This window comes from Jaculus jaculus, chromosome 23 (assembly GCF_020740685.1).
Source record: "Jaculus jaculus isolate mJacJac1 chromosome 23, mJacJac1.mat.Y.cur, whole genome shotgun sequence".
In the NCBI taxonomy this organism is placed as follows: domain Eukaryota; kingdom Metazoa; phylum Chordata; class Mammalia; order Rodentia; family Dipodidae; genus Jaculus; species Jaculus jaculus.
This window is the reverse complement of record NC_059124.1, coordinates 6,058,897-6,070,324: the sequence shown is the minus strand read 5'-3', so window position 1 is coordinate 6,070,324 and position 11,428 is coordinate 6,058,897.

Sequence of the window (11,428 nt, the reverse complement as noted above, 5' to 3'; positions counted from 1 at the left end):
CCCCACTGCCTTCTGCTTCCTCACTGCCCATCACTGCTCACTGTGCCCCGGGAAGACTCTTCTCCCCACTGCCTTCTGCTTCCTCACTGCCCATCACTGCTCACTGTGCCCCGGGAAGACTCTTCTCCCCACTGCCTTCTGCTTCCTCACTGCACATCACAGCTCACTGTGCCCCGGGAAGACTCTTCTCCCCACTGCCTTCTGCTTCCTCACTGCCCATCACAGCTCACTGTGCCCCAGGGAAGACTCTTCTCCCCACTGCCTTCTGCTTCCTCACTGCCCATCACTGCTCACTGTGCCCCGGGAAGACTCTTCTCCCCACTGCCTTCTGCTTCCTCACTGCAATCACAGCTCACTGTGCCCCAGGAAGACTCTTCTCCCCACTGCCTTCTGCTTCCTCACTGCCCATCACAGCTCACTGTGCCCCAGGGAAGACTCCTCTCCCCACTGCCTTCTGCTTCCTCACTGCACATCACAGCTCACTGTGCCCCGGGAAGACTCTTCTCCCCACTGCCTTCTGCTTCCTCACTGCCCATCACAGCTCACTGTGCCCCGGGAAGACTCTTCTCCCCACTGCCTTCTGCTTCCTCACTGCCCATCACAGCTCACTGTGCCCCGCGAAGACTCTTCTCCCCACTGCCTTCAGCTTCCTCACTGCACATCACAGCTCACTGTGCCCCGGGAAGACTCTTCTCCCCACTGCCTTCTGCTTCCTCACTGCCCGTCACAGCTCACTGTGCCCCGGGAAGACTCTTCTCCCCACTGCCTTCTGCTTCCTCACTGCCCATCACAGCTCACTGTGCCCCGGGAAGACTCTTCTCCCCACTGCCTTCTGCTTCCTCACTGCCCGTCACAGCTCACTGTGCCCCGGGAAGACTCCTCTCCCCATGGCCTTCTGCTTCCTCACTGCCCATCACAGCTCACTGTGCCCCAGGGAAGACTCCTCTCCCCACTGCCTTCTGCTTCCTTACCGCTCAACACCAGGTCATCTCCCAGAATATCATTCTTGCCTCAGCTCCTGCATCATCTCCGCCAGGCCTTTCCTGTCGCCACTTCAACACCCAGCCAGCCACCAGCTCCTTGACACGCTCCCTTGACAGCCTTCTGAACTCACCCTTGCTGTGTCCTGCTGTGGTTTGAACATGAGTGTCACGTAAAACATTTTTTTAACTTTTTGCTTTTTCTTTTTATTTATTTCTTTGAAAATGGCAGACAGAGAGAGAGTGGCAGAGGAGAGAGAGAGAATAGGTGCGCCAGGGCCTCCAGCCACTGCAAATGAACTCCAGGTGCATGCACCCCCTTGTGCATCTGGCTAATGTGGGACCTGGGAAATCGAGTCTCGAACCAGGGTCCTTAGGCTTCACAGGCAAGCGCTTAACTGCTAAGCCATCTCTCCAGCCCAAAACTTTTTGTTCCTCTCTGGGGAGACATGAACACATGTCTGTCTATTTCCCCAGATAGAGCACAAGCAGATCAAGCACGATTATACCAATTCAGCCCCTAGTAGTTCCTGAATGGATACATAATGATAGCTAGATAGATGGTACATAGATTGATAGATGATAAATTAGACAGATAAATTATATAGATGATTGGTAGATATATAATTAATTGATAGGTAAGTAACAGATAAATTGGACAGATGATTGATAGATAATTGATAGGTAGACAGATGATAGATAGATAGATGATTGATAAATGATAGGTAGGTAGATAATAGATGATAGATTAAATATATGATGGATATATAGATGATGTATAGATAATTGATAGGTAGATAGATATTAGATGATTGATAGATAGATTAAATAGATAGTTGATAGATGAAGCAAAGTAAATAAAAGGGTAAATAGCACAGAGGAAAACCAGCTGGGCACCGTGGCACATGCTGGTACTCTGGCGGCTGAAGCAAAAAGATCTCTTGAGCCCAGAAATTCAAATCCAGCCTGAGCAGCACAGTAAGAGCCCATCTCAGGACAAAGCAGAACCTCAAAGAACGAGAGGCGCAAAGGGTAGGCATGGAGGCAGGGGCTGTCCAATTTGTCTCAAGTTTGGAACAGACTATATGTATATGGACCACATATAATAAACAGACTATATGTATATGGACCACATATAATAAACAGACTATCGATATATGGACTATATATAACAAACGGACTGTAAAGCAAGACTCTAGGACTCCTGGACCAGTGTGAGGACACTTGCTTGCTGTCCCCAGCATGCTCAGCGGAGAGGAGGGCCGGGGTGTGTGTCATCAGGTTGACAGTCTTGGGTTGCAGAAAAGCACAGGGAGGGGCAGGTGGCGCAGTTTGGAGGTGCTTTGTGCCCTCACCGAGGCGGAGGACAGCCAGGCCTTCCAGGAAGCAGAAGTCTGTCTGCGAGGGGAGAGACAGGAAGGAAGACTGGAAGCGCTGGGAGAGAAGAAACAGGCAGGGAGGTGATGAGCCCTTTTGCACCTCAGTGCACAAGTCTCTAGGGAGCTTCAGCTGGGAGGCAAACTTGCAGGTCCACCACCCAAGTTCTAGAGAACAAGCACTTCTGTGGCAAACTAGGAGCAGGCAGAAGACAGAGGCCCCCTTCAGTCAGAGTTCTCTAGAGGGACAGAACCGCTAGAATGAATTATATTAAAAAGAAAATTTAAAGCCGGGCGTGGTGGCGCACGCCTTTAATCCCAGCACTCGGGAGGCAGAGGTAGGAGGATCGCCATAAGTTCAAGGCCACCCTGAGACTACAGAGTTAATTCCAGGTCAGCCTGGACCAGAGTGAGACCCTACCTCGAAAAACCAAAAAAAAAAAAAAAAAAAGGGAATTTATTGGATTAGCTTATGGTAGTCCAATAGCAGTTGCAGGCCCGAGAATCCAGGAACCTGGTAGCTGCTCAGTCCACGAGGCCAGATGCCTCAGCAGTCCCGACCCGGCACTGAAGGCCTGGAGGCTTCCTGAAGAGCCACTGGGTTTCGATCCATGTGGGTACTGCGGGATTGAACCTGGGTCCTTAGCCTTCAGAGGAAAGCGCCTTAACCATTAAGCCATCTCTCCAGCTCGGTGGGCTCCATTTTTTTGTTGTCACTTTTTTTTAAATGAGATTCTTTTTTTCATTTATATTCTTTTATTATCATTATTATTATTAAGATTCCTTATGTATTACTTATTTGAGAGAGAGAGAAAAAAAGAGGCAGAGAGAGAGGGAGGGAGAGAGAGAGAGAATGGGCTCACCAGAGCCTCTAGCCACTGCAAACAAACTCCAGATACATTCGTTACCTACTGCATCTGGCTTTATGTGAGTCCTGGGGAATCAAACCTGAGTCCTTTGGCTTTGCAGGCAAATGCTTGAACCCCCAAGCCATTTCTCCAGCCCTCTAAATCTTTTTTTTTTCTTCAGCCCTCTATCTTTTATAACTACATAATATGTTTGTCTTTAAGAGTAGTAACTCACAGAAAATCCCTACTTGGTCAACGCACATGTTCTAAGACAACGTCTAAACTCTCGGAGACTTAAATGCATACTGCGCATGTCTAGGTGGCAGAGGTGGATGATTAGCCGATAACAGGACCGATTCCCACTGGCGCTTTGTAGCATATGGGACATTTGTAAGGACGTGTTACCGGCTCCGCACTGTCAAAGGCCGACCGTGTGGTAGGCACTGGGTGCTGTTTTAACGTACATTGTTGCCTATAATCATTTTAGCCCTTGTTTGTTTGCTTCGCTTGGTTTTATCTGTTTTATTGTGTTTTGCTCTTGGAGACAAGATCTCCCTATGTGATCCAGGCTGGTCTTGAACTTAGAGTAGTCCTGCAACCTCAAGTTCTAGGATTGTAATCTATCACATGGACTGGGCACCACCATGCCCACCATTCAAAGCCATGAATACTATCTCTGTTTTAGAAATGTGACTCTTTTTTTTTCAGATATTTATTAACAACTTTCATGATTATTAAAAATATTCCATGGTAATACCTTCTCTGCCCCCACTTTACCCTTGGGAACTCCATTCTCCATCACATACCCTCCCCCTCTCACTCAGTCTCTCTTTTACTTTGATGTCATCATCTTTCCCTCCTCTTATGATGGTCTTGTGTGGGTAGTGTCAGGCACTGTGAGGTCATGGATATCCAGGCCATTTTGTGTCTGTGGGGAGCACGTTGTAAGGAGTCCTACCCTGCCTTTGGCTCTTATATTCTTCCTGCCACCTCTTCTGCATTAGACCCTGAGCCTTGGAAGGTGTGATAGAGATATTGCAGTGCTGAGCACTCCTGTCACTTCTTTCCAGCACCGTGATACCTTCTGAGTCATCCCAAGGTCACTGCCATTTGAAAAGAGAAGATTCTCTACCAAAAGTGAGAGTAGCATTTAAAAAAGGGTATGAACATAGAAATGTGACTCTTGAGACATGGATTGGTTAAAGAACTTTTCTCCATCCCACCACTGACAGACGTTAGGGCTGAGGTTCAAATCTAGGATGAGGCGGGGATGCTTGCCCATGACCTGGCATTGTAATAAATCTCAACCGCTGAGTCTGCAAACGTGAACGCGCTCCTTTCCAGCCCCAGTCCTCCCCGTCCCTTCCCTGCTTCCTATGAACCCATACCATACAAGGCTGAATTGCTGAAGTGCCCTTGGAAAGAACTCGTCCCATCAATGCCCCTGAGATGTCCCTTTGAGGGTTCCTCCTCTTCAAAGCCCTGGATGCTCACAGCTCCCCATGCCCCGGTATTACTGGCCTTGGCAACAGCACAAGCAACAAGAGCTCAGAGATTGGGCTGGTCTGGGGCAACTTTGCAAGTCTGTAGTCCTCCCGCACGGGAAAGCCTGGGCCGGGAGCCAGAGGTGTGGGTTTGACGCCCAGCTCTTCTCAAACTTGATACACTTGAAGATGGAGACGTGGATCCCTCCCCGGGGTCACCCTTGTCAAAAGAGTGGAGTAAGCTGATTTCTTATGTTCTTTCTGAAATGTTCTCTCTGGAACATGCACGTGGATTTCTGAACTTTGGAAGCAAAGAGTGGTGAGGATGGGGTAATCATGACGTATTAGTACATGATCATGGGGCCGGTTTGGGTAATAGCTGTGACATTCTGAACAGAGCTCTTCGGTCCTTGACTAATGAATCCAAAGTCTTTTTTTCTGCTTTTTTGTAGAAGAAGTGGGACAATATTGTGGGTATTGTTGGCCATTTGCCGTGAGAATACATTATTTCCTTACTCAGAAAGATCAAATAATCTTTTTTAAAAATATGGTATTATTTATTTATTTATTTATTTGACCGAGAAAGAGGCAGAGAGAGAGGGTCTACAGCCACTGCAAACGAACTCCAGACGCGTGCGCCCCCTTGTGCATCTGGCAGCTAATGTGGGTCCTGGGGAATCAAACCTGGGTCCTTTGGCTTTGCAGGCAAATGCCTTAATTGCTAAGCCATCCCTCCAGCCCTCAAATAATCTTTTTATATTATTTTTTGTTCATTATTTATTTATTTATTTGAGAGCGACAGGCACAGAGAGAAAGACAGATAGAGGGAGAGAGAGAGAATGGGCGCGCCAGGGCTTCCAGCCTCTGCAAACGAACTCCAGACGGGTGCGCCCCCTTGTGCATCTGGCTAACGTGGGACCTGGGGAACCGAGCCTCGAACCGGGGTCCTTAGACTTCACAGGCAAGCACTTAACTGCTAAGCCATCCCTCCAGCCCTCAAATAATCTTTTAAAAGAGACAAGTATCTCTGTACCTAGCTCATCCGCAAGGGGGAGGTTCTAATCATTCCCAAAGGAGTTATTAAGTCCCCAGGAAATACCTTCTCACTGACCTGATATGAAGAAACACGGTTTAAAAAAATTTTTTTTGTTTATTTTTATTTATTTATTTGAGAGTGACAAACAGAGAGAGAAAGAGGCAGAGAGGGGGGAAGAGAGAGAGAGAATGGGAACACCAAGGCCTCCAGCCACTGCAAACGAACTCCAGACGCGTGCACCCCCTTGTGCATCTGGCTTACATGGGTCCTGGGGAATGGAGCCTCGAACCAGGGTCCTTAGGCATCACAGGCAAGCGCTTAACTGCTAAGCCATCTCTCCAGCCCAAAACATGGTCTATTTATATCAGGAAGCTTTGCAGCCTCCAAACTCCCATCAGTGAATCCATCGCCTTACAGACTTAAGACATAGCAAATCTACATCATGCTCCAAAGTGAACCCTGAAATTTAGAGGTAGACTCATAGCTATTCCCTGCCTCACAGGTACACACACAGGCACAGAGACTCACTAATCAGGCTGGTGGGAGATAGCAAACTGAGCCTGAGTCTGGACATGTGAGGTACCTTGCTACAGCTCCTGGCCTCCCAGATCTCAGCCTGAGACATGGCCCTTCTCTTGGGGGATGGATAGTTCAAACCCAGTCCATTCTCCTAAAAAAGGCACAGGTGAATTCAGTGGCTGTTGGCCTTATACAAGGGAGCCAGAAAGCCCTTTGGGGTTCTACTAAGTCTTATGGAACCCCAGTACATCAATACCTACATTTTTCACGCTATTTCAGAAGCTCCACCCCCCCCAACTTACAACACCCAGGAAGAAATGATCTTAAGGCTTACCCCTAAGTCATTGGGGTCTTCTAGAAACAGGTACTGCGTGGAAACACATGAGACATGACACAAATTCCCCCGAATGGGAGAGGAGAAGAGTTTCTGTGATATTTGAACACTTTTGACCAATTCCCACCACCTGGAAGGGAATGTGTGTGCCTGTGTAATTCCCAGACACCTGGCTGTGATGGCATTAGGAGGCAAATGAAAATACAGTTAACGAAAGCTTCAGGGTGCCAGCCTTCCTCCCCACTGGGCACGTTCTGACTGCTGCTGTGATGGTTTCGGTGGGGAGACGCAGGTGCACACCCACCTGTGCTCATGATCGTGATGGGGTTCGGTGGGGGGGTGGGGAAAGCAGGTGCATACCCACCTGTGCTCATGACCAGGCCCAGCCCATCACGTTCATCACCAAGTGGCTAAGCACGAACGTTGGCTCCGGGTACTGGATGTCAGTTAGGTGACCTGATTGAAGGCCCATGTTTGGCAATGACAGCATTAAGTTTCCCCATATAGGGATGACAGCCCAACCCCCATGACCAAACATCCGAGAGCTAAGCTCACGTTAACCCCCTGGCCTCTGGTACTCTCCTCCTGGAAGCAGCGTGGGGCAGACAAAGGGGTCGGGGGGATGCCCTCCTGCTTGAGCCCCACCCCAGAGGACTCCTTCCCTGAAGACCAAAGGAGTCCTCTATCGTGTCCCACTGGCTCCCAGCTTGGGGCAGAGGGCAGCAGTGTTGTGCCCGTATGTAGATCAAGACCAGTGGTGAGCGTTTGGCTCACGGTAAGGCTGAGAGCTGGGACCATCTTTGCCAAAGGACCCGGGGAGGCTCCGTTTCCTCCAAACCTCTTCCAGGAGCCACGTCTCACCCCCACCGAGAAACGCTGCCTTGTGGGCCTTAAGCTCCAGTCTAACTCCAAGCTAGGCAAGCTCAAGGGCCCCCGAGGTCATCTGCTTAAGCATGGGGCCTTGGGAAAGGGGAAGTGTTGGCCTTCAAGGTCATTGTTACTCTGCCCTTCTGGCTCTGGCAAATCTCTACAAGGGTGTCCGCGCCTGGCCGCTGGCCATACCTCCTTTGGTGGACAACACAGCGGACCTGCTGATGGTGCTTTATAGCAAACCTGGCACCTCAGGGGGTGGAGCAGAGTATCCTGCCCTGGCCTCACCAGCAGGGCTCTCTGTCTTGTCATGGTCACAAGAGCCAATCCAGCTCAGTGCCCTCAGGCTGAGCGTGGGGTCCAGAAAGCCAGAGCAACAGTGTGCATAAGAGTCCACCCAAGCGCACGCCTTTAATCCCAGCACTCGGGACGCAGAGGTAGGAGGATCGCTGTGAGTTGGAGGCCACCCTGAGACCACAGAGTGAATTCCAGGTCAGGCCGGGTTAAAGCGAGACCCTACCTTGAAAAACCAAAAAATAAAAAATAAAAATAAAAAAGAGTCCACCCAGGAGCTGCCTTTGGGAGAGGGAAGTGAGCCGAGACCTGTGCCCAGCCCAGTGCCACCAGGGCCCAAGCTGGAGGTCCACGGCAGGATTGGATATCCCAGGTGTGACCTGGGCAGAAAACATCCTCGAAAGCAAGTTGGGCCAAATCAGAGACACCTCGTGTGATGACAGGCCCTGGAAGGCAGCCCGGCGTCACAAGCATAGGGAGACACAGCCAGGGAGAAGGCAGGAAGCACTGAGGGGTGGCCACAGAGCTGGCACCTCAGACAAGGGCCGCATGTCCACGTGTTGGCTCCCCGCCGTCTGGTGGGATTCCAGAGGGGTTTGCTGACGTGGGAACTCTGCCAGTGAGCTGGGAGGGGACAGAACTCCCAGGCTCCAAGGCCAGTGGGCAGGTGATGGGGACGGCAGACGCCAGGGTCTAAATCTAAGATAGACCACAGGACGCAAACTCGGGCCCACACCTATGGCCAAGGAGCCGGGTCTGTCACCGACCGGCAGCTCCACTCCACACCAGACAGTGCCTGGCTGAGGAGTTAGAAGAGACACGAACACCAGATGCCACGTCATTTGGCCACAGAAAGGAAGCATGGGCAGGTGCCACCAAGGTGGCCCTGGGAACACTGTAGCGAGAGACAACACACAGGAAAGCCCTGGAAGGATCCCATGGATAGGAAATCCACAGACAGGAAGTAGATCAATGGCACCCAGAGGGCGGGGCAGTGACTCCTTAATGGGCACAGGGCTTCCATCCTGAAGTGACTGAAAATGTTCTAGAATTATACAGGGAGCGACTGGGACATTGTAAGTAGACTGCCACTGAATTGTACACTTTAAAATGGTTACAATTAGGGCTGGAGAGATGGCTTAGCAGTTAATGCACTTGCCTGCAAAGCCAAAGGACCCCGGTTCGATTGCCCAGGACCCACGTAAGCCAGCTACACAAAGGGGGCGCATGTATCTGGAATTCGTTTGCAGTGGCTGAAAGCCCTGGCACGCCCATTCTCTCTTCTTCCCTCCCTCCCTCCCTCTCTCTCTCTCTCTCTCTCTCATCTGCCTCTTTCTCTCTCTCAAATAAATAAATAAATTTTTAAAATATTTTTTGTTCATTTTATTTATTTATTTTTAATTTTATTTATTTATTTATTTGAGAGAGACAGACACAGAGAGAAAGACAGATAGAGGGAGAGAGAGAGAATGGGCGCGCCAGGGCTTCCAGCCTCTGCAAACGAACTCCAGATGCATGCGCCCCCTTGTGCATCTGGCTAATGTGGGACCTGGGGAACCGAGCCTCGAACCGGGGTCCTTAGGCTTCACAGGCAAGCGCTTAACCGCTAAGCCATCTCTCCAGCCCCATTTTATTTATTTATTTGAGAGCAACAGAGATAGAGAAAGAGAAAGAGAGAATGGACATACCAGGGCTTCCAGCCACTGCAAACGAACTCCAGACACGTGCGCCCCCTTCTGCATCCTGGGGAACCAAGCCTCGAACTGGGGTCCTTAGGCTTCACAGACAAACACTTAATGGCTACGCCATCTCTCCAGCCCCCACTATAACCATTTTAAAGTGTACAATAAACAAATTTATTTTTGTTTTTATTTATTTATTTGAGAGCAGCAGACAGAGAGAGAGAGAGAGAGAGAGAGAATGGGCGCACCAGGGCCTCCAGCCACCCAAACGAACTCCAGACGCGTGCGCCCCCTTGTGCATCTGGCTAATATGGGTCCTGGGGAATCGAGCCTCGAACCAGGGTCCCTAGGCTTCATAGGCAAGTGCTTAACCACTAAGCCATCTCTCCAGCTTCCAACAAATAAATTTTTAAAAAACTGGTTACAGTGGCAAATATTATGAGGCTTTATTACCATAAAAGCACATGGAGGGGTTAAAGGTGGGCAAGGGCAGTAGCAGCTGGACCGTCTGTAATACGAAGGGCCTCTCAGATGACCCCAGAGGTCCCCTGCAGGTGTAAAGGTGCCTTGTGGTCAGTTTAACCGTAAGCTAGTGTGCAGCAGCACACATTAAAGAAGGAAAGGCTGGGGGCTGGAGAGATGGCTTAGCGGTTAAGCGCTTGCCTGTGAAGCCTAAGGACCCCGGTTCGAGGCTCGGTTCCCCAGGTCCACGTTAGCCAGATGCACAAGGGGGCGCACGCGTCTGGAGTTCGTTTGCAGAGGCTGGAAGCCTGGCGCGCCCATTCTCTCTCTCTCCCTCTATCTGTCTTTCTCTCTGTGTCTGTCGCTCTCAAATAAATAAATAAATAATAATAAAAAATAAAATAATAAAAAAAAAAGAAGGAAAGGCTGGTCACTGGTCGTCAAGATCTCAACGCCCTAGAGCCAGGGGTTTTGTTGTGGCCCCAGCTTTGGGGTGTGGGGGGCAGGACAGAGAACACAGGAGGAACACAGGTTAGAGGGCCTGAGTACATCCCTTCTACCAGCAAAGCTCCATCTGATCTATAATATATAGATAGATAGATATTGATATATAATATATATATATATTTATATTTATATTAATTTATTTTTACTCGAAATGGACATATTTAGTATATAAACAGCACATGTTGGTGCCATCCTTTCCCTCCTCCCTGCCCCTTTTCTGAAGAGGCCTTCCTCGTTGGGGATGCAGGTGAACTCCATGGGGATTGTGGGTCATGCATTGTGGGGGCAGCCGTCAGTTACGGGGGACAGACATTGTCTCTGTGCAAAATGTCCCAACTTGTGGCTCTAACAATCTTCCACCCCCCTCTTCTGAAACATTCCCTGAGCCATGCTGGGAGCATTTTAAGTCGACTTCAGTGAGGGGCTCTTAAGAGCATCTAGATGTCCGGTTTGGTAGGTGGTGAGTGTCCTCAGTGTCTTTCTCGATCACCCTTGTACTGATGTCAGCTTAACTGAGAGAGCAGCACTCCTCCTGCCCATTCCCCCAATTCCTCTGTGGTTTCAGCTGGGGCCAGGATGGGGTGCACTGGGTCGTTTATCTCCTCAAGTCCGGTTCCCATCTGAAAAAGAGAAGCAGATTCTCCAACGGAGAGAGAACTCAGCATGTAGACCACATCCTGGTACAGGGAATTACAGGCCAGCGCCAAGGGAAAAGAAAAAAGAAAAAGCCAGAGAAGAAAGAGAAACAGGAGAAATTTCAGGCTGGGTATGAGAGCTTTAAATATTGAGGTCCATGGAAAAACTTCCTTGGCAGAACACACCGTCAACATGAACTTTCCCAGGGTGCAAATTAACCGAGGCGCAGAGGAGAATTTGCCGGCCAGTGAAAGGACCCTGACACCCGATTGCTGCTTGTCCCCTCACCCAGTTCTGTCAGGAGCGCTGTTAACAGATTTCGGAGCACCCTGGTGGTGGCGAGGACTTCTCTAGGCCTTCCTTCCTCTTCTGGGTTCCGGATTCACTGTCCCTCAGCCAG